Below are 24722 nucleotides of genomic sequence, written 5' to 3'. Positions count from 1 at the left end.
CCAACATTATTTTGTCTAGTAAGCTACGGCGGTTCTTATATTGTTAAATGTGGCCGTAGCCTCTGACCGCCAGCTGGATGATCCCCTTCAACCGACATGACGTTCAGACTGCTTGGCTACATCAAGTTAGCGTTGACTGAATTATCAGTCGTGTTTTTAGAAAAGTACTGTGTTTTTCAATTTTCTAATTAAACAGTATTATTCAGATAATGAGCTCGAAACATGATTCAATATGTATATTTTAAACATATAATGAAATACAAATAAAACATTTATGGTTTCTAAATTTCTTCGCTCTTGGTATGGTTTGATCTGTGGGTCTGAATTTGGGTGCCCCCCTCCTAGTTCCATAGACGGGTTCCTCCATAACTTGTTTTTTTCCGCTGACACACTTTACGTTTATTATCGATGGGCCAGCGATGGCATACCTAAACTGAACCTCACCAGCTACATTCCAAAACAGTTTTTAGCTTGATCGTACATTTTCCATCCACCTTCAGCTTTTAATTTGACATGTCAGCCCTCTTTCTGCATGCTTTCCGCATACCTGTAACAATCTATGATCCCTTGCATGACACAAGTCAATATTTTGCCATGTTTGAGAGGTACATTCTGGGATGCCATTGTGAGAGCGCTAGATTGAACATCTTGGCAGTCGGTTTTTCAATTGGAAGTTCATACAGACCCGCGGATGAGTATCATACCCTTGTGCATGACATTTTGGGACCATTCGTGACAGAACAGAGTGATTTATGGATTGCACTTACTGTGTCCCTGCTGTGGGCTGATCGACTGTATGGAATGTTCCCTGTGGTCTCACGGCATTGGCATTGGCATTGGGGAATGTCGTTCTTTGTGGACACGCAAATTGCTCCATTTGGCTGTTTCACACAATATGATTATCATTGGTGCTAATACCTGTGGTTGGCAAACCTACATCTAACAAAATGAACAATCCTGCCGGCTGAACTGCAAGATATCAAACGGTGTGTTAGCTGCCAGGAGTACCACACGGAACTGCGTGTGGATTATGCAGGCAGCCTTGTGTTGACGGGCTGATCCAAACTGGCAAGACACTTTGAGGGATCTCGGCCAACCAGAAGTATATAAGTGGAAGTATTTGGTATCTCATGCATGTTGATACTTTCCAATACCTGACTCACTGAAATAGTTTGCCTTGCTCATGTGGCTCACTTTAGACTCTGGAAACAATACGTACAAAAAATTACTGCCACAAACTGCATGTCGTGCTCTTATATTTCTGATATCTGTTGCAATCTGGGCCTATGGTTCCTATGGTTATCTACAAATAAGATAGGATTAATCTGTGTTGGCATTGTGGAAAACGATGACAGACTCTGGGTAGATGGATATGCCAAGGGTCATGGGTTTTTCAGAGTCCTATTAGAGCGTTGGGAATTATTCAGGGGTGTTCCGAGGAATAAGTGAATGCTTTCCAAGCTTTTGAAATCTTGTGATTCGTTTTGTGGTTGTGAGCTGCTGGAGAGTAACAAGGGCATTGTGTAACCCAGTGGACATTGAGTTCAAATGCAATTTCCTCTTTTTCCTCACAAGTGTGATTTTGGGTATATTCCTATTTGGTACTGTATCTCCATGTGATTTGAGTCAATGTGTACTCTGCCCTATGGGTGGTTTGGGGGTGGGGGGGCGTCATACTCTTATTGTGGGGTCTGAGGGAGTGTGGTTGGGGATGGGGTTGTTTTAGTTGTCTACAGACCTCATGGTATGTTGGTTTGACAATGAACACTTATTTATAGGTTTAGGTGGAACTGAATTTAGGTCTTTATTTTGGTTATCTGATGTTTAGCAGATATGAATGCAGTGTACTAGGGTCCACAACAGTGCCCCTGACTGTAACTCACACTGGATTTTACTAGTGGGCACGGGTGACTGAACTGCAGATGTGTTGAGGTCTTTGTGCCATAGAGTGGCTGCCATGAATACACGCATTTGCAGGGTTACAGGAGGACTAGGGATGGGGTGTTGCTGTCAGCACTATCGCCACTGCATGGATATGGGATTTAGTATTTGTTATTTCATAGTACATATATTTTGGGGTTTTGAATATGGTATTTAGGTTGGTTGAATTTCAACAACAGACTACTGTTGAATATATGGTATGGTAAGTTGTTGAATTTAGAATGGAAAGGAAATGTTTGATTGCGCACATTTTGGCTTCACCAATGCCATCATTGAAATGGTGTTGAGCTCCGGGTGGGAAAAAGGAGGATTACTCATGGTTTTCATACTGATTTGGTGTTCTTGTAGATATTGTTAAGGGTAGTGTGGGAAAGGTTATTTTTATTTATTATTGCTATATAAGAATTGGGTGTGTGTTCTGGGGCAATTACAGTTCACGATTTTGTAGTTTTTGTAAATAACTATATTCAATATCACCTTACTGTTCTGCAGGGTGTGCTGTTAAGTTTAATATATGTTGATTCATGGCTTTGGTGTGTTTATGTTTCTTGTGTTTTGTCTTGTATTGTCTACACAACTCAGTCTCATTGCTTCCCCCCTTCATTCTTTGGAATGTATATGTTCAGGATCAAAATGGATGGTTTCAGGTTGGATAGCGCATGTCATTGAGTGACCTGAGGAAATGCTCGTGGAATGTTAACGTCCTTAAAATTCCAAGGAAAAGGAAAGAGGTATTGAACAGGTTGAAGAGGGAAAAGATAGATATTGCCCTTATTCAGGAAACTCATTTGTTGAATGATTCAACGCACCTGCTCAAAAATACATGGTATACTAAGACGTTTCTCAATTGTCACAACTCCAAATCAAGGGGAGTGGGTGTACTATTGCACAAAGGTCTAATGCTTCAGATAGAAAAGGTAGTGATGGATGAGGAGGGGAGAGTACTTCTTATTGATGTCAAATATGAAGAAAAGGTAATTACGGTAGGCTCCATTTATGGACCGTGTTCTGGTGGTAGTCCCTTCTTTGGGGAACTGTCCTTACTTTTGAGAGAGATGGGCGGGGAATATATGATTTTAGGGGGTGATTTAAAATGTGTGATTGACGGGAAAATGGACCGTTCGACACAGTGTAGATATACTGCTGAGCGTGCAAGTAGGGTCTTTAAAGGATTTATGGATAGCCTGGATTTAATTGATGCTTGGAGATTATTTCATCCGGAGAAGGAATTCTCCTTTTACTCGCCGGTGCATGACTCTCACTCGAGGATTGATTATTTTCTTATTTCTGATCGGTTAGCTGGAAAGTTGCAGGACATGACTATTAAGGAAAGAAGTATTTCGGACCACTCTCTGATGACGTTGTAGTTGAGTTTAGGACAGGAGAGGTCAGGGTTTTCTAAGTGGCGACTTAAAACTTATGTATTACAAGAACAGGGGGTAGCTGTCTCTCTGGACGGTTTCATGAAGGATTACTTTGAGATTAATGTTGGCTCTGTTTCTGATGTCATGGTTTGGGAAAGTTACAAGGCGACTGTGCGGGGGGAACTGATGAATATTACATCCCGGGTTAGGAAGAAGAGCTTGACTGAGCTTCAGAATTTGGAAAGGGAATTGGAGGAAGCACAGAAAAATTATGCAATATCTAAGAGTGTTGAGGATAGGATAGTGGTGGGAAGGCTCAAAGAACTACTTAAGCAAAAAATGGATGTCCAATATGAAAAGGGCGTGTTCTTTATAAAGCAAAAGTTCTGGGAGAAAGGTGACAAAAATGGGAAACTGCTGGCAAATAGGTTGTAGGGTCTAACGGAAACCTCCTTTGTCCATAAACTGGTAGATGATAATGGTGAACATATTATCAAAAGGGGAGAGATATGCGAGAGTTTTAGGACGTTTTATGATAATTTATATCGGGAGGATCAATTCCCGACTAATGTCGATATGGACTCCTTTTATCATGCCAAATTTGAATGAGGAGCAGTCTATGATGGTGGATAGGCCTATAACGGAGGAGAAATTGTTGGTGGCAATTGGTCAACTCAATAAGGGCAAGTCACCAGGGATAGACTGTCTTCCGGTGGAGTTTTATCAGACACTGAGTGGTGTGCTGGTACCGTTCCTGTGCAACTTGTATAATGGCTTTATGAGGTACGGGGTAATTTGTCCCACAATGAAAGAGGCTTGTGTAGTCATTCTTCCGAAACCGGGGAAGGACGGTAGGAAATGTGAGAATTATAGGCTGGTTTCACTTCTGAATGTGGACCTCAAAATGTTTACTAGAATATTGACTAATAGACTGGATGCGTGCATTGGCAAACTGATTAGTAGTTCACAGGTTGGATTTATGAGAGGTAGATATGGTTACGATCATATTAGGACATTGATTGACATTATGGGTCTACCGAATGCAAAAACTCAGGATACCTTGTTGCTTTTTATGGATGCGGAAAAGGCCTTTGACAGGGTCAATTGGTCTTTTCTTTATCACACTCTTAAGAGGATGGGATTTGCAGACGCATTCATTAAGACTATTAGAGAATTGAATTTCGATGTTAGTGCGAAGGTATGGGTAAATGGGGTCATGTCCTCCTCATTCTTGTTGTCTAGGGGGACTAGACAGGGTTGTCCATTGTCCCCATACCTGTTTAATCTGGCATTGAAACCCCTCATTTTATACTTGAAACAGGAACAGAGCCTTCATGGCCTTTGATTTGGAGATAATGGCCCTCATTAGGACCCTGGCGTTAAGGGTTTAACGGCGCCGTAAAAGGTGTCGTCGCCGTTAAACCCTTAACGCCTTACTACGAGGTCCCTTTGTGGGATCCGACCTTAACGGCTGGTCTAGACCAGCCGTTAAAGTAGGGGCCCGCAAAGGGACTCTCGAGGTAAGTACGGTACCGCAATTTGCGGTACCGTACTTACCGCCTTCACCATTCCCATTATGCCCTATGGGGCAAAAATGGGAATGGGGAAGGGCCATGGTGGCATGGGGAATTACCACCCCGCCAACCTTGGAATGGGGTGGTAATTCCCCATTCTGCCATGGCGGACTCTGGCATCGACCATGGTGCTAATAGCGCCATGTTTTTCCGCCAGAGTCCTAATGAGGGCCAATGAGATGAAAGTTCTGTGCTACGCTGATGATATGACTATTATCTTGTCTAATCCGGTGGAGGGTTGTGTGAAACTTAAGCAGATGTTTGAAGAGGTGGATCGTCTGTCAGGCCACAAGATAAATTGGGGTAAAACAGTGGTCTTTCCTCTGGATGTTACTATCCCATGTGCTGTTCTGGGGTCTTGGAAATGCCACTGGGAGATTGGGGCAATGAAGTATTTGGGTGTTTACTTGGGCCATGATTTGAAAAGAATGCCTGCTTTCAATGTATCATGAATATTGGAGATAATTAAAAGGGACATTTTAAAGTGGGGCCAGTTGAGGATGGGGATATGGGCCAAAATGAATGCCATTAAAATGTTACTTTTGCCAAAGATTCTATACATTGTACAGTCCATCCCCCTAAAATTCACCAAAAAAGTAATTGCTCCTGTTGATAAAGCGTTTCAGGGTTTTCTTTGGGGGGAAGGTAAAATACCTAAAGTTCCTACATTTATTTTGACTCGTCATGTGAAGATTGGGGGATTTGGATATCCGATCTTGATGAATTATTGCACGGGTTTTCTCTTGAAGAAATCGACCTCCTACTTCTCTGATACCAATGAATATGTTCCCAATTGGCATATTATTGAGAGTACACAATTTTTGCCTTATGCCCTTAGAGATATGTATTCTATGTTAAAAGTACCGTCTTCAGTGAAAAAGCTGCCTACAATATGCACTACCAGGGAGGCGTTGATGCGTTTTATGGAAATCGATGGGGGGAATGCTTGGATGAATTATGATGCATCTTTGTGGCATAATACGTATTTGCAGATCGCGAATAGGCCCTTATCCTGGAAGAGTTGGGTCAGTAGAGGCATACTTAGGATTCGTGATGTGTAGCTAGACGGTGGCATGATCCCCTTTGACCAATTGAGAACGTCTTTTGGGATTGGAGCTAGAGAGTGGGGTCGTTATGATGCCTTGAATGCACTCTTGACTGAAAGGACAGGGATTTTGGACGGGGTCATGGACAAGAGACGTTCATTGAGTGAACCTCTCCGTTCTACCTCGTATGTGGTTTCCATGTGTATGAAGTTAATGCCGATGGAAGAGATGGAGGTGAGGGCTTGGGATAAGCTTCGCCAGGCCTGGATGAATGACCTTGGTGTGGATATCCCTATTCAGGAATGGGCTCATTACTTCATGTGGGGGTACAAGCAAAGATGGATTTACAGCTACGATATATTAGACAAAGGATTCTCTACAGATTATACTGGACACCGTCCAAGATGGCTAGGTTGGGACTTTCAGACTCTGATTCATGTTGGTGCTGTGGATGTAGCGGGGGTTCTTTGATGCATATGTTATGAATGTGCTTGAGAGAGTTGGATTTTTGGTCCGATGTATTGGATAGGTTAGACCTTGTACTGGAAGAGAAACTTCCTCGCACTTTCTTTTCTACCATATTGTTATCCAATAGGGCTAGGGATAGTGCAGCTTCGATTAATAGAGTTTTGGTTTTGGTGATGAAACAGATTTTGCGAGTTTGGAAATCTAGAAAGAAACCTGGTGTGGAGGAGTGGCTATTGGACATGCAAGTCTTGTCAACTAAGATAAGGTCATGCTATTTGGTCAAGGAAGGGAGGGGTGTTATTCTCGGCTCTGGGACCTTTTAATGAACTATATGGTTGATCATATGGGTTCCAGTGTTTGATGACCTACCCCTTGAGTGGGGGATGTTTTATGTAGTGATGGGGGACTGTTAGTTGTGCGTTCTTCTGTTTTTTTGTCTTTTTGGTTGTGTGTCATGGATCTTTTATGAAATTGAAAGATGTTATTCTACATGTATTCCGGATGTCCATACTGTCATGTATTGGTCTATCTTAGTTCTAATGTTATTATGAGTTTTGCAATTTGGATGCAATGTTGTGATATGGAGATTGTTTTATTGAATTTTGTTGTTCAAAATGTTAAATAAAGTGTTTTAAAAAAAAAGGAAACTACACATTGCATACCGGAAGTCCTATGGTGGTGGAGTTAAGAGGTATAATAAAAACATTGTGAGCATATTAAAAAAGCTTGTGGCAGAATCTGGGCCAAGTTGGGATATTTGATTACCCCTTGTCCTGAAGGCCATCAGATCTACCCCTTCTTCTGCAACAAAAATGTCTCCATTTGAGCTGATGACGGGATGAAGGATGGTGCTACCCCAGTATCTGCTCTACAGAACCCAAGAGCAGACCTTGTTAAATGCCTCCACAACTCATGAGTATGTTGAGAATCTGAGAAAACACCATCAACATGTTTTTGCCTATGCTCAGAGGAATCTAGAGAGATCTGCAGACAGTATGAAGACCCACTATGATCTTAAGACAACTAAAAAAGAATATCAAGTAGGAGACCGGGTCTAGTTGTACAATTTCCAAAGGAACCAAGCCAAGGAGCGCAAATTCCTCCCAACTTGGCGGGGTCCTTTTGAAATTGTGAACAGAATCTCACCAGTTGCCTACAGAATCTGCATCCCCAAGGACAGTTTGGCAGAAGGGGAAGAAAAGTGGGTCCACGTAAACCAGCTGAAGAGTTGCCATCCCAGGCATATTTTGCGGCAAATAGATGAGCCAACCGGAAACCCAGAGGGGGGAATCCGGAAACATAAAAGAATCAGCAAATTTTCACTGTGTATGTGCAAGAAGAGTGTTAAGACCATTAGTAAACATAGATGGGGAATATTGGCAATTATAACCAATGCAAGTGTCTTTCCCACTGCTGACATCCCCCGAAGATGTGTGGACACAGTAGTGGGAAAATTTCCATAACCATGCTATGTTCTATCTTCTAGCATCTGGACTAAGAATCATCCAACGGATTACCAAGGAGGACCACTCGGGGACCGGGAGAAAGACCCAAGGAGCCCGGAGTGCCACTCCATACTCCCAACCAGAACCAGCAATATGCCCAACCAGAACCAGCAATACTCCTGACCAGAACCGGTGAGGAGAGCGGGTCATTCCAGCACTGATGGGAGAAGCAACTGCAGTTATCCACATGGACAGAAAAAGAACCCAGTCAATTATAAAGATAATTTTAAAAGCCAACCTGACAGCTGAAAAGTCAATTCCGTTTTTCTTTTGTATTTTAAGGGGGAAGGTGGGACTGATATTCTGTCTGATTTGTGCTATTCCTGAATACCTGCTCTCTCCTCACACCTCTTTACATTTCCTATTTGGGTTGAAGGGTGATGCAGGGAGAATCTCTAACCATAGTGCTATCTGATCTGAACCAACACAAAAGTATTATTTTCTGTGCTGCATTTGTTTTATGCTCTTTCCTTGATTCCCAGTGTATTAAAGATATTATTCAGGGTTCTGTCATACCATCGGTGATTGTTGTTACCTATTAAAATATATTGTGATTCAATTTTAAATACATAAAAAATATTTACCTTTGCAAACTAGCCTGATTCCTGGTTCATTGTGACCGGAGGGGGTCTCAGGAGAAGGGTGTGATATGAGTGGTTTATCGTTTAGAATATTGAACTTATAGACAACAATAAATAAGGGTTTCAGTTGTGCACTACATGCTGTGCTTTGACTTGGGTGTGTACCGGAATTAATTCACTTACACTCCCTCTACTAATGAAGTCCACTCTTAATCCCAACAACCTAGGTAACAATCACCCCATCATCCATCTTCCCTTCCTAGGTAAGATCATTGAGAAAGCGGTAGCCGTACAACTGCAGCAACACATTGACATTAGCAATCTCCTCCAAACCTACCAATCCAGATTCAGACCCAGAAGCAGCATGGAGACAACATCAATACAGGTGGTGGACGTTGCCCTTACATTCTTGACAATGGCCACACCTGCCTCCTGGTTCTACTCGACCTCTCGGCCGCTTTCAACACAGTAGACCAGCATGCACTTACGGACACCACGCATTAGCAAATGGGGATGAGCAACATTGTCCTACACTGGTTCCAGTCCTACCTCACCAACCGCAAGCAGTTTGTTCAGATGGACTTCTCTAGATCGCCAGTGCTACAAAACACCTGTGGAGTCCGGCAGGGTTCCATCCTCTCCCCAGTAATGTTCAATCTATACACGGAGCCACTTGGAGCTCTCCTAGCCACACACAACTTTCACATCAACCAATATGCCGACAACACACAGCTATACCTAAAGGTCGACTCCATCAAGGCCATCCATAGGATCAAACCCTGCCTCTCACTGATCCAGTCATTGATGTCCAGTGCATACTTTAGGCTCAATCCCTCCAAGACCAAATTCCTATTCCTCACCAACACCACCAAACTCCCAGACATACAGATCTGGCTATCAACCATGAACTCTGTGGGCTTCACACCTGAGCTCACCTCCTGCGCCAAGGCCCTCAGATTCCACTTTCGACAAATACTTCTCCTTCAAGACATACTGTCAAGACTATCTGACTGTGGTCAAGATGGAAGATCTGCCATTAATGTTCTGAGGTAGCCCCGATTGCTGTTGTAGTCTTTTTGGTCCCATTTCCTATATTAGGTCTCTGGTCCCGCCTCCCGGCGCATTGCAACTTTAGGAGTTATTCTTCTCCAGCCCTGCTCGCGCTTCTTTACCCGCTGATAAAGCCTTTTTGGTCCGCTCATTTTTCAGACCAGCTCCTCTGGTCTGTCCTCCTCTTGTGCCTTCGCTTCCTTCTATTGTTTCCCTTGTTTCCTGGTCGCCCGCTCCCTCGTGTCTCTAGCGACCGCATCCGTCTCCTTCACTCCGTCTCACTTAGCGTTTCAACTTTTGTCCTCACATGGACTTGGCAGTTTGCTGGTTCCTCGCCGGACTCGCTGTTAGCTGCTTTCCCCCGTATTCTATCGCATTCCAGCGGTTCGCAAAACCCAGCTTCCGTTCTAGTTTGCTTGCATTCGGGCTGGAGCGGCTTCCGCCATGCTACTCTGCGCTCCAGTCGTTCGCAGTACCTTGTCTTTCAATCATCCCTGTGACATACTGGCCATAAAGGCTCCTTTTTCCTTTTGTGCTCCAGCAGACCTAGGAGCCCTCCCTTTCAGTTTCCCTTTCTGTTTCTTTACATCTTTTGGTTCCATTCTCCTTTCTTTTTCTTTTCTTATCATCTCTGTCTCCTTTCTTGCTACAGACTGTTTCAGCCTATTGGAACCAGATTACTTACCATGGCCCTCTTACTATAGCTACCCCTCTGGAACCTACTATTGACTACAGTCTTCAGACAGCATTCTACTCAGGAAATTGTTTCGGACCTCTTTCCAAGTTCCCTCAGATTTCGAAATCAACATCTTGGCAAACCGCAGCCCTGTGGACTCAAACTTGAATACTGAACTGTGCTTCCATTACTTGGATTCACAACAGGTTTTTTTTGTGTCATCCGGCTTTTTCCCCTTAGAGGCCTGTACAGGGAGTTTGCCCTTTGTGCTCATACTGTACCTACAGCCCAACAAATGTGGTGACCTCCCAGAACAGACCTTATCTCTTCACCAAGAAGGGATCTCCCGAAGAGCTAACAACCAAATGTCATATCAGGAGCCGAAGTATCAACCAGTGACAGCAACAAAGATTCTCAGGTGAGATCCACAAAGAGTGACACACAGATAGCTAAGAAAACTCAGAAAGCTTGGTATCAGCAAGCCCTTCCTATCTCTGGATAGCTTTAGAACCACTGTTCAAGCACTGATCCTAACCCACCTCGATGGGGAAATACACTTATCAAAGGACTCCATTCATCCTCCCTTGTGCTCCTTAGAAGTGTCCCATATGCGGCCACACGCCTTATCAAGGGTCTATGCAGAAACAACCACATCACCCAGGCCCTCATCGACCTTCACTGGATCCCACTGCACCACTGCATGGAGGAATCATCTTCAAGTCTTGCTGCATCATCTATCAGGTGGTTGCCCTCAAGTCACCCATCTAGGTCACGGAGAAACTATATCTCCAATGGACAGCGCACCACCAGAAGCCAAGACACATGTAGACTTGAAATTCACTGCTTAAAAAAGGAAAGGACCAGAAACCAAGCCTTCTCTGACTACGCCCCAAGGCTATGGAACCTGTGTCCCATTGGCATCAGACTTGCCCCCACGCTCCTACAATTCAGAAAAGAACTCAAGACCCACCTCTCTAAGGATTCTCCCCTCCTTAACACGCCCCTCCCCGCAATTCAGTACAGCTGTACCCATCTGTATCCTACCCCCGCTGTATATCTGTTCTTTGTTACCACTGAAAAGCACTCTGTTATGTATCTGTAATATTGTACACCTCCGTAAACTGCTCCACTGTGTATCTTTATTGGTGTATACCTCTGTAAAGCTCTCAGTTGCTTCTCAGAGCTAGGTCCATGCTCAATAAATAGCACAATAAATATAATAATAATAATAATAATAATATTAATAATAATAATAATAATAATAATAATAATAATAATGTAACACAATAAACGTTTTCATCAAATTAAAACAATATTTTTCTAAAATCAAATATCACGGTAAGCTTAACTCATCCTGTTTTATTTTGAAATATTTTGTTTTTGCTCTAAAATGACTTATAGTCAACGTAATCACATGTTAAACTGTTTTATTTATGTTTTAATGTGTATTACATTTGGGCTGCTTTTGTTAGTATGTACACTTGCATTTTTTACTAGATTTAATTTAGCACAATTATTTTTCATGCATATTATCATGACTATAAATGTTGTGTACATATTGTTATTTGTAGAAGTAATTGTTGTTAAGCATTTACTTTTTTATTATTGTTTTGGCTGCAAATTGCAACCTTTCATTTTGATACAATTACATCAATTCAAGAATATAGAGAAAAAGTTGTTCAATGCATTACAATCAGAACACAAGTTCAAGCAATAAAATTCATTTACATAAAAGGTGTTTTTTTTAAGAAAATTACAGATAATATACTAAAGCTTCATCTAGTAAAATAAGACAGCCCGAATTCTATATCTATTTCAGATCTAATTCATTTAAAAACCCAATAGTAGCCAAATTAACAGATATACGCCTTGCACCAAATATCAGTATCCAGAGCTCCTCATTGTCTATTGATAGATAGAAATAACGTGCAAAATATTTGCAACGAAGTGCATACAGTGCAGGACAATAGGTAACAATATGTTCCAGAGTCTCTGGACTTTTAGAGCATTTGCAAAATCTACAGATGTTCTCACTTGGGTCTATTATCTGGCATCTGCACAGGATGTCTTTAGTGATCCACAAATTAAAACAGAATTGTACATAGTCATTTCTAAATGTATGTGACAGATATTTGATTAGATATGACTCAGTGATTCTATATTTCTTATGGCCAAATTGTGCAAGATTCCAGTTTTTATGAAGACAACATATTTCTTGAGTATAGATCCATTCTCTTTGATAGAGTTTAATTTTAGCACGATTTGGATTGTTAATTAATATTTCAATTGAAATATCGACATCAGTGAGAATATCTAATGCCATTTTTCGCCATTGCTTTTGGGAAATGATGATTAGATTGTAAAAAATATTGCGCTAAAATAAAAGAAATATCATTATTGGAACGAGATTAAACATTTTCTAAAAAGCACAATCAATTTCCAGGCCACCATACTGTATAATGATAGCATATCTAATTCAAAACAAATCAAAGCGATTGGTACACAATTTGGTAGATTAAATAGTGAGTGCCAAAACTTGCCATCAAGCTGACCCCAGAAGGTATGTGATTTTGGTACACGAGACTCTGAGCCATAGGTGACGATAGGTGTTACCTTCAGGGAAAAAAACAAGAGCAGATGACTACACGTAAATTTGCCAAATTTGTACAGAATTGACTTTGATTGCAAAATTAAAGCTTGCAATTTAGACTTTATATCAGCTAAATACAGAATTTCACTCTCAGGGTTACTAATCATGACACCTAGGTATCTATAGGACAGGGTGATGAAAATCCGTTCTTGACCTAGGGTCCAAATAAAATGCTTCTGATGCTTAAAATTATTCTGACATTCCATGATCTGTGTTTTGGCCAGATTAATGGTCATAGAGTTTTCAGAAACATAAGAAATCAAGCGTTTAATCAACCGTTGTAGACAGGTTTGTGTTTTGGAAAAAAGAATAAGGTCATCAGCATAAAGGACCCAATGGATACGATCAGAGTCCAAATTCGGTGCCTCGGAATTAATGTTTTGGAATTTTTCACCAATATCCAAAATAAACAAATGAAATACAGTGGCTGCCAGGATACACCCTTGCTTAAGCCCACGGAAAGTCAAAATAGGGGCAGTAAGCTGACCATCGAGAGTAAGTCTAATGCGAATAGAGGGTTTTGAATAAAGCAAGGAAATTAATTTGACAACAGAAAATGGACAGCCCAAGCAGTTAATTTCTATAATAATAGCGTGCAATCAATAGAATCAAAGGCTTCCTTGAAGTCAACGTAAGCTATAAATAACAGTTCCTTATGATGATGACACAGAGCTTTGATTGATGTAATTGTAGCAATCTTAATGGTGGTACCCTTACCAACAACAAAGCCAGTTTGAAACATATCTCGCATGTTTTTTGAAGCAATCCACTGGTGCAAGTCCCAGAAAATTAATGACGCAAAGATTTTTCCTGTGGCGTCTAGAAGGGTGATAGGCCTGTAATTTGCTGGATCATGCCTATCGCCCTTCTTAAAAATGGGGACAATCAAAGAGGAAGCACTTACTCTATGTGCTATTGTAATACTTTTTTTGTTGTTTAGTGTATGATTTCTTGTTATTGTTTGGTAAATTATATGTATTTACGATGATACCATCGGGCCAATTCACAGAATTCAGCACAGAAGTAGCGCACGTGCCTGGCACAGAGCGGGAGCGGATGCCACGCGTGCTCCGGGCGCAGCGCAAAACAGAATTATGGTGCACTGTGTATTTGTGGATTTCCTGAGCCATTTGCAGCTGTGGTGCAGCGAAAATCCAGCAGCGCCAGTAACGCCCCCAAGAACGCCCCTTGCATCAGAAAAAACATAGAAATCCCCAATATGGCGCAAAGGGCCATGCTAACCCCGGACCAGCAAACAGCCCCCCTACACCGTATTTGCATGAAAAATAGCACGTACCCCGCTAACGGAAGCCAAATAGCGTGAAAAGGGCCTTGCGAAACCCCACAAAAGTTTGTTCCAGGCTCGCGCCAGGACAATCGTGTGAAAATCTGCTCGAGGAACTCTGCCCGCCACAATGCCCGCCGCATGGAGTTCTCCTCCCCGACCATGGTGAGCCGTGCCCTCTCTGCCCGTCGCCGCTATGCACCTATTTGCCGGCCCACCCACTGACACATGGAAGACACACTTTGTCCAGGGTCCTCCTGCCCTTTGGCCGATGCCTGACCCCATGATGTAGTTGGCCCCAAGTCCTGATGCCTCCTACGTCGAGCATGCTGCTGCCTAATGCTATCTGCCTTTGCCACCACGACTGCCTCTGGGAAGATGGCAACCCCCGGGGCTGTCATGCACATGCCCTGCTCAAAGGTGCCTGCACAACCTCCATTGTCAGGGGTGCTGTTGCTGGGGTGACCACCTCTGCTGAACCTCCTACTCCCAATTGTGACAGGGCTGGGGCAGGAAGACAAATGGCGCATAGTGGGTGAAAAGGAGGAGGGGGTTGCAAGAGCACCCAGCACATGGAGGAAACCCCCGACAATGAGCCGTCCTTGCCAGTTCAGGATGGCACACACCTGTTCGTGATGACATGCGTGGTCCTGCCAGGAAGCACGCACATCATCACAAATGATACGTGTGCGCATTGCGATACTGACTAGGATGGGCTCAACCCTGTCATGGATTGCCTCATCCGCAGGTAGAGGAATGTCAGTTGCCGTAGGTTCCTTCCCTACCTGCAGATGGGCCTGGACTGAGGCATCCGTGCTGGTGCACAGTGATGCAGTCTCAGTTTCAGGGACACGATTAGGCACAGGCCCCTCCGTGGTGACCTGTGCTGCCTCCTGCCCCTGGCCTGCACCACTTTCACTGGTGGTATCAACCACCTCCGGACCCATATGCGGGTCTGATGCGGCCTCCTCCTTCTCCTCAACCACCACCAACCTGGATGCCTCTGCACTGTCTTCCGCACTGCCCTGCCCCAGTGGGGGCTCACCTGCCTGTTCCGCTGCCAAGGATGCCACTTCCAACCTCGCCCTCTTGGGCATCCTCTCAGCAGCTGCAGCCGGATCCGCGGATGCAGCACCAGTCCCCTCGCTCCCGGAAGATGACATAACTTAGGAGGGTGACTGGGCCTTGCGTCTCCGGCTGGTGGAGGCATATCCGCCCCTTTGCTCCACAGCGCCGTATTCGCCCTCTTCCACAATCGCCGCTGTAGACAGGGCGACATTGAACACAAGCTTCAGGGTACTGAACAATAGTCTGGTAGCCACAAAGCAAATGCACGTTCGCTGTACATGCTTTTCGTGGAGACCGACCCGTGTGTTTCTTCTTCTTGTGGGTTCACATGCGATATCTTCACTACGTTTAGAGTTTGTGATTCTTGTTTTGGCGGGGGAGTTGCCTACATGAACACACACATATGTGTTTTTTTTTTCACGCAAGGCAGACAGTGAGTCGTGCATGCTTATTTTTCTCACTGTGGTTCCCCCTGTGTGTCGTGTACCCCATTTTTGAGGTCAGAGTAGCCTGCGTGTTACACGAGTATGCCTTTTTTGTGTCGCTGGGTGCCAGAGCATACTGCAGAGGGGTTGATTCCATGCACTTGGGCCACCGGGGGTTGCGCACACATTTGTTTTGTTGTTTTGGGGTGCCTGAGCATTACGTGACCCGTCTTTTTTCACCAGGGGTCACAGACAGCCTCGCAGGAGCACAGGAGTGCATCTACCATCATGTAACCTGCCCCCTTTACCCCAATTGCCCAGGACAATTGTTGTGTGCACCTCCCATTGGCAATAGTCCATCTGTGCCATGGTTGGGAGGCCACCAAAAGGTAAGGGCGGCAAAGCTGGGAGACCTCCCAGGGCTGTGCGTGGTGGGGCACATGGCCGGGGTGGGCAGGGAATCCAGGGAGGTCAAGGTGGACGCAGAGAGAGACGTTGCCAGGGTGTTCCACAGGGGCAGGATGTCCAGCCACATGCTGGGAGAGCCATGGCACCACCCCCAGAGGCTCAGGAAGATGCTGCTTCTGCAGACATCCCCAGCGCACATCTGACCCCTCAGCCAGTGTCATCTGCTGGCACGGGCCACCAGGTAGTCGAAGCTGCAGGTGCAACTGCAGCAACCACCACCCATGCTCGTGGTCAGCCAGCACAGGTTGACTTGGCACAGGAGGACTCCCAGACAGATTTTCAGGTCAGGAAAGCCAAGCCACATGTGTCTAAGGTTGCTGTGACCAAGGCACATGTATCTGGGGCAGTGGTGACATCTGCTGCCCCAAGCAGCCAGGTGGTGGTAGCTGCAGGGGCAGATGCAGCCAACACCACCCCAGCAGTGAGTGTGCCAGCCAGGACTGTGTTGGTCACAGCCCTTGGCACTGAGACAGTCGTAACACTGGGTCCTGGCAACAGCACCCAACAACCAATGACTCAATTCAGGCCTTCCGTCTTCATTCCATTGACTACTCCCTTTGGCCAGTCCACCAGCGCCACGGCCCCTACTGACCATAGCAGCATTAGCCACTCAGGGTCTGCACAACCGGCCAAGAAGACAAAGTGTGTTTCTGCGCAAGAGGCTGGGACCCCAGACACGGCTCCGGCCTCTGGCACGTTGAGGAAGAAGTCTTTCAATAAAGAGGAACTGGACTTCCTTGTGGGCTACGTGTCGGCACACAACCGTGATATGCTGGTGGGCCCAGGCTGCCATAATACCGCCTGCCCAGCTTCAGGTCCACTGGCAGTGCATTGCTGGAAGTGTAAGTGCCATGGGATTTGAGAGGTGCAAAGCTCATGACTGCTACAAGCGGTGGGCTGACCTCCGACAAAAGCAGGCCTCTAATTATGCCTTGATTCTGGTGACTGGCAGTGGGCCACCACCAGAGGAGGATGAACTCACTACGCACGAGGCAATCACTGCAGAGTTAATTGATGAGGGACTAATGCAGGGAGTGGGAGAGATGCCGGATTATGATGCAACGTCCGGTGAGTGTTGATGCATGTGTGTCCAGCCCATGTGTGTTTTGCTTGTGTGATGTGTTGTGATTGACTGCCAGTTCAGGATATGTATTCATGAGTGCCATGTGTGACACATGCAATGCTTGACTGATGCATGCTTTTTTGATGCAGTCTGCATGCAGGCCATGTGCTGCACACAGGGGCAGTCCTCATCACCACACATGCACCCTACTTACATGCAAGTCACTCGGCAGCCTCTCCTGTCCATGTTCAAGCTCACTGACATGTTTGCATATAGCATGTGGTGTTGTTCCACTCAACATTCGGTCTATGTCGTCACATGACTGACGGCTATGTGAGGTCACCCTGCAAGCTGCTCCTCCTCACGAGCATACTTCCTTGCCTCTCCACCACCCTGCAACTCACTGTCTCCATGGTACTCCTGATTTCTGTGTGGGACTACTGCCATGGCCTGTTGCCCTTTCCTGTGTACATTTACACTTCCCTCTGCAATCCTGCCAAATCTGTACTGTGGGGTACATCCTTTGTCCTTGATGCAGGGTGTCTCACTTGGACCGTGCAGATGGCACAGGCTAATAGTGGATGTGAGTGTTCATTCATGGACCATTGCATTCCCTGCAAGACCCTATGGGTCCGTGGCAGGCTACTCATTGTACTACATCTCCGGTATTTTATCCCTCTCATGGTATTTGGTAATTCATTTCATGCTCACTCAGGGTCACTTCCTCATCATGCACATGTTTAGGGTATCCTTGTCTTTGTTGTGCACAGGCCTCCTTCTGTTACAGCCACCCTGCCTCTAGGCAACTGGTGTTGTGGCTTCTGCATGTTCTGATGGTTCCTCATGTGTGCTGCTTTTTGTCCCCCTCTCATCTGCTGTAGTCTCAGTTGACTGAGATGATGCAATTGACACCTGCCAACACTGTCTGCAACTACACAGAACTCTGGTCAGCCATTCAGAGTCATGCACTGCCTCCCTGCCATTCCTCGGAAGGGTTTGGGGGGTTCACTGTATCCCTACAACCTAGCGCCAACACTTTGCACATGATGACTGCACTTGCCCTTACACTACCGTCATGTCACGAGATTGACATCTCTATGTTTTTGTTTATGTTGATAGTTGAGGCAATATACATGTACTGCGCTGCAACCACGCACTTCTGAGCCATGTTTCACCCTTCCACATGCCTATTCACTTGTGTGATGTCTAAGTGACCTGGCATGTGTGTATCCATGTGCCTCCCTTCACTGTATTTCAATGCACTTGAGTTGTTGCATCCTGTGACATGTCTACTTTTTTTAATATTTATTTTCGTGTAGTGCATGGTGACATGCATTTTACATGTGTCATGGACAATTCTGTTTAACTTACTGCTGTGGCTATTTGGGAATTCTGCCATGGCTATGCTGCGTGCCATCTCTTTTTTGCCATCTGTCATTTTCGGCTACATTCTATGCCTGCCAGAAGGTTGTGTGTGATGCAGGTGATATGCAACATGCAGTACATGTGTGGGCTTCACATTTGACACACATCCATGTCTGCTTTCAGGGTCCCCTTGCATTTCATTTCCACTACTTACATGCCAGAGTTTGTGTCGTGTGTGACATGGCTGCTTCATGTGTTGGCTGTCAATATTGTGATATCTATGTGTGTGGTATGTGCTGCTGACATGTGTGCTCATGTGTTTTTTTATTTTGTTACAGGTGATGAGACACCCGAAGCAGAGGAGGAGATGGCAGAGAGGGTGGAGGGTTCAGGTCAACAACCATGCACCAGTGGTGGTCGTGGTGTGGTAGGCTGCGAACATCCATCGGTGCTCCAGGTTTGCCTGTGGGTACGACTCTGAGGATCTCTTTGACTCTGATGTTGAATCGGATGCTCATCAATCCATGCCGTTGACGGTGAGTCATTCTGCAGTGGACGCTGTTCTGTCCGCCACACCTGCAGTGCAGGTAGACCCCTCAAGGGACCAGTCAGTGTTGGAATGTCCACCTGTGGTGGTTATGGGTGCAAGGTCACGCTCCACACCAGTTGCTCCTGTTCCTGGGGCAGTAGATTGACAGAGGAATGCAGTCCTGCAGCCAGAGGCAGTGCCAGCACAGCAAGGACCACGTCTCCTTAGGCCGAACAGGTGTGGTGTCCAGCAACACGGTGGCCGTGCACCACCTTGGAACACTGGGTGGGAGAATGCCATGTATGCCATTGCACAGCAACAGGCTCAAGGCATGGAACATGTGGCCAATTCCATTCTTCCCCCTGATTGGCAGGTGGAGCTCCAGCAGCAGGCAATGCAGTCCACGTGCTGCTCACTCAGGCTGGGCACGGCGGCCTCCAACAGAGCCCACCGGGCTGAACTGGTGGCTCTGTGAATAGCTATTGCTGCTGAGACACAGGCCCACACAGAAGCCCTGAAGGAAGATAACACCTCCCTCAGAACTACTCTGGCTGCACTCATGATGAGCCAGGGGACACAGGCAGAAAAGAGGATGGAGCAGCTGGAACGCACCATCTCGGCTGAACTCCATGCAAGCCGGGAGGAGGTCCATCTGTTATGTGAGGCCTCACAGGCAGAACTCCGTGCTACACGTGAGTCCTTACAGGAGGAACTCTGTGTTTCACGTGAGGTGCTGCATGGGGACATCCATGCCATATTCCTACAGAACCAGGCCTGCATGCTTGCTGCCGTGGAGGGGCTTGCAGGGGCTATGCGTGGTCAGGCACATGTGGGTGTTGAGGTGCACCCTGCCCCTCTGAGCCCATGGGTTGACTAAGGCCATTTTATTATTTTTTATTGTTTTGTGTATTGTGCATTCATGTTGCAGTGTGGTGCTTTGTGGCATCTGATGGCATCCACTGTGTGTTCTGGCTGGGCCCATACAGGCTTGTCTCGTGTTTGTGGCTTGGGGTCCGAACCCATATGCCACTCCTGCTTCTCCTTTCATTGGGCTCGCAACATTGTCTGTTTTGCATGGGGGTGGTATCTATAGCTTGCATGTTTGCCTGTTTGTCATGCGGGATTGTGTATGTTTAAGTGGCAGGGATGCACACAATGCTGCTATTCCAAGGACACATTCTCAGGGTGTGAAGGTTGTGACAGTTGACTGTCCCTTTGTCATCATCGATTGTCACCTGGAATGTGCCAGGCCTGTGTGCACTCCGCAGGGGAGGGAGTTTAGGTGAAAAATGTATCCAGAAGCTGGGTACGGGCTGCCTCGCCATGTGCCCTTTCCCCTCCCATGCGCAGCGGGCATGCCTGTTTTTGGGGATGTGGGGGCACCACCATGTCCACTGGTATTCCCTGCCGGGTTGCAACGTTGTGCAGGACACATGCTGCCACAATGATCCTGCACACTACTGGGGGCGCATATAGTAGCTGCCCACCAGAGCAATCAAGGGAGCAGAAACGTGACTTGAGCACTCTGAATGTGTGCTCCACTATGCCCCTGGTTGCAATATGGGCTGCGTTGTACCTTACCTGGGCTGGTGTGGTGGGGTACCGTATTGGTGTCATCATGTAGGTGCTCAGAGGGTATGCACTGTCCATTGGGGAGGTGATAATGGTTGTCATTAGTTGGGTTTGTGTATTTGTCTATTTCTGACATGCATGCATGGGCACAAGCATGTGTACTCACTGATGAGCCATGTGTTGCCATGCCTCCCAGTTTCCAGGTCCCAGTGTAGGGCTGACATTCTGAATATGAAACTGTCATGGGTGGACCCGGGATAGTTTGCATAGACAGAGGTGATGATTCCCTTGGCATCGCATACAACCTGCACGTTCATTGAATGCCAGTGCCTGCGGTTGCGATAGATGTGCTCAGTGGCCCTAGGTGGATGTAGGGCCACATGGGTGCAATCAATGGCACCAAGCACTTTGGGGAAGTATGCCAACCTGTAAAAGTCCAGGACCATGGCCTGCCTTTCTGTGGGTGACCTGGGCATGTATATGTGCCTGCGGACTGAGGGGCGTGCAGTCATGATTGCAAACACTTGGTGTAGGCAGCATAACTGCGTGGCCTGTGAGATGCCCCCAACTATGGCAGTTGTCTGCTGAAATGACCCGTGGCCAAACAATGCAGGACATTGAGAAGCTTTTCCAAGGGGCTAAGTGCTTGGGAGCACAAGGTGTGTAATGTGAGGTCATCCTCCCACTCAGTGAGCAGGTCTTGGCTGACATGAGGAGGAAAACTATAGATGCCATAGACCTGGTCATCAGGCATCCCAAAAAGACTGGTCCTGGGTAAAAAAATGCGAGGACTGGCTATCCTCCTCCTCCTGCGGTGTGCCACAATCACTGCTGCGAGAAATAGGACATTCATCGTAGCGGTATATGCCTGTTTGTTGTTTAGCCGCACTTTTATGCTGCGCAGGGGTGCTTCCGCCTGCATTCGCGTAGCGGACGTGTTTCTGGCTTTGTGCCTCTTTTGGTGTGCACGGATTTGCCCTGTTCAATTCCATGAATACGTGTTGTTAGTGCACGTGTGGGCGTTGCGAGGATTTCGCTTCTGAACTTCCCCCGTTAAGCTCACATTTTTGCGTGTTGTTCCCCATTCCGCGTGTTCCACCGCTTTTTAGATGTGTGCGCTGGCCATTGTGCACCTTCACTGGGCAACTCATGCACAGCGTTCATGATGTTGCATTGATGTGTGCACCACGCGCAGATTCGGCATAGGTCCCAGGTATGTAATGTGCAGTGCCTTCCATGAATCGGGAAACAGGCGCTTGCTTGCGTATTGCAAGCGTGCTCTGTGTTTTTTACACTTGCGTCACCCATTTTGGCACACATTGATTCCATGAATCACGCCACATGTATCTTGTTAATTAGAATTGATGCATATGTAAAGTATGACACTTGGAGATGTTAATTGTATAATTTACAAACTGTAAAATGCATACGCTGTGTGTCAAATTCGTATGAAAATTGAATTTTTTATTCCATCGCCATAAAACTGACCTCAAAGTCATCTGTGACTTGCCTTTCATGTGAGTTTCTAGGAGCTGTTATTTGTGTAATGTACGAACAGTAAACCTCATACTCTCTGTGTGAAGTTTGTATGACTTGCTTTTGATGTGAGTTTTCAGAAGAGTTGAATATTTTAATGTATCAACTGTACATCTCTTGCACACTGTGCAAGTGATTGCAGTGCATGTTGTAGGTGCCTGTGTGGTAGGTGTATGTGTAGTAAGAGTGTGTGTCATAGGACCATGTGTAATAGGAGCATGTGTAGTAGCTGCATGTGTCATAACAGCATGTGTTGTGGGAGTGTGTGTTGTAGAGTGTATTTCGTAAGAGTTTTTAACAATTTTTTTTCATTGAATTTCAAAGGTTTGTATTGGAGTAGCTTAACCGTAATGTCTCTTTAACAGCATGTTTTCATTACATTTCAAAGGTTTTTATAACTAAAGACGTTTCATGATGTTCCAGCACTGTATGTAAGTTATTAATCATTTCACATTTAACATATCTTAAAGAACTACAACACTCTTTTAACAAACATATGTTTAGCACTGCATACTGATGTGTGTCACTTTCAGAAGCACATGTTGGGGATGCAACTCATGGGTGAAATGTCTAGGGCCTTAGGCTCAACCATGACCCTGTCCCCACCAAACCACCCTCAATTTCCAATGCACCTATCCCTCATGTGGTCCAGCTATACTCCCTTACTAGCAGAAGCCACTGTCCATGGTTTGCAGCGAGTGGCCTCAATCCCTGGGGCATGGCCTTCAACCATATTGCAAGTTCGCCAACCATTCTACAGTAGAAATGGGCAAGGCAATTTAATTAAAATACACCAATACATTTAAATGCTTTTAGTGTCTGAAGATGTTTCATTATGCAAAAGCACTGTATCTAAGTTATTCAAAACTCCTCTTTAAAATATATGAAATAACTATAAAGTTCATTTTATTTATTTTTGTTTGTTATTACAGCGCATATTGATGTATGTCCCTTTGAGCAATGTGTGCTAGGGATGCAAGTTATTGCTGAAGTGCCTGGGACATGAGGTTCACCCATGTCCCAGGCCCACCAAGACACTTGCAGTAGCCATTAGACCAAGCATGTAGCCTGTTGCAATTCCCTTTGTACTATAAATGGTCAGTGTCCACGGCTTGTGGCCATAGTTCATGACACCAAACCCTGGGGCATGGGCGAGGCAACCCACAATAGAGATTGAGCCTGGCTTGGAGCCTGGCACAGTGGCCAGTATAGCCAAACTGTGGAACCGTGGCCCACAGCTCATGACTTGCAGCCATGGCCCTGACCACACTCGCTGGGACATGAGGTTGAGCAATGTTGCCAGCTCCACGAATTGAACCCTCAGACACAATTGGCCATGGGCTGCAGTCTGGTCCAGTGGTCACTACTTCTCAATAATGGGACATGGGCCACTGTTCATGGCTCGCTGCCATGGCCAGTGGCCACAATCCATGAGCCATGGGCTTCAGTCATGTTTCAAGCCCCACTAGTCATCTCAGAGCAGAGATTGGACATTTCGAGAGAACAGGCCCAGTGCCCACTTTAACACCATAGGCGGTCCCCTGGTGGCCAAAGCCAGTGGCCAGAATTTCCGGAGCACAGCATCTGGCTATATCCTGGGCATTCCTCAGGCACCAAGTTAAATCACTATTATTTTAACATACATTTTGGAACACTTGAAATAATAAAAAAACAGATTGGATTAACACCAAATTTGCAAAAGCACGATTTTGGGACCTGTCCGAAGTTTGTCACATACATTTGGAGAAAATCCTTCCAGCAGTTTGGACTGCATGTGTAATGATAATTTCCTTACCATTCATGCCAATCCAAATTTAGAAGGTTTTGGGACCCCCTCCTATAACTTTCTGCCCCTTTATGATACGCCAGCAAACTTTCCAAAATGTATTTTTATTTGCTGGAAGGCTTTGTGCGATTCAGTCAAATGGCACAAAAGTTGAAAGCCACCCAGAAAGTGCTCTTCCTAAGGAGAATGCATCTGAACCATAACTATATATATATTCAGTAAAAAAAACTTTGTTAAAGGGACGTTATGGTTAAGTTGCGCTACTAAAAACCTTTGAAATTCAGTAAAAAAAAACTTTGTTAAAGGGACGTTATGGTTCCAAGTCAAACTGAAAAACCCCTGAAATTCGCCAGTTATGGTAAGCTAAGCAACCATAACTCGCACCACAACGTGCATTGCTAAGACTAACACCCAGGACATCAAAGATGACATCACAAATGTCATTGATGACATCACTGATGACATCACCTGTCTGACTCACTCTTTTTTAGCGCAACTGGACCATAACCTTCCTTTATCAATTTTTATTTTATTGAATATACATATCAATATTGTGAATTTGATAGCTGTTTACTAGAATTCACTGACTTTATATACATGTAACATAGAACATACTGAACCCCCAGCAAGTGATTTTGATGTCTGTAGACTCTGCGTATGTCTGTGGACGGATGCGGACAACATGAACACTACCCAAAAACTCAGCGGGTATCTTAAATTGTTCTATCAAGTCATATAAACACTACACAAGTTCAAAAAGCCGCATGTAA

Source organism: Ambystoma mexicanum, chromosome 5q (assembly GCF_040938575.1).
Source record: "Ambystoma mexicanum isolate Mex_15411 chromosome 5q, UKY_AmexF1_1, whole genome shotgun sequence".
Lineage (NCBI taxonomy): Eukaryota > Metazoa > Chordata > Amphibia > Caudata > Ambystomatidae > Ambystoma > Ambystoma mexicanum.
This window is presented reverse-complemented; position numbering follows the sequence as displayed.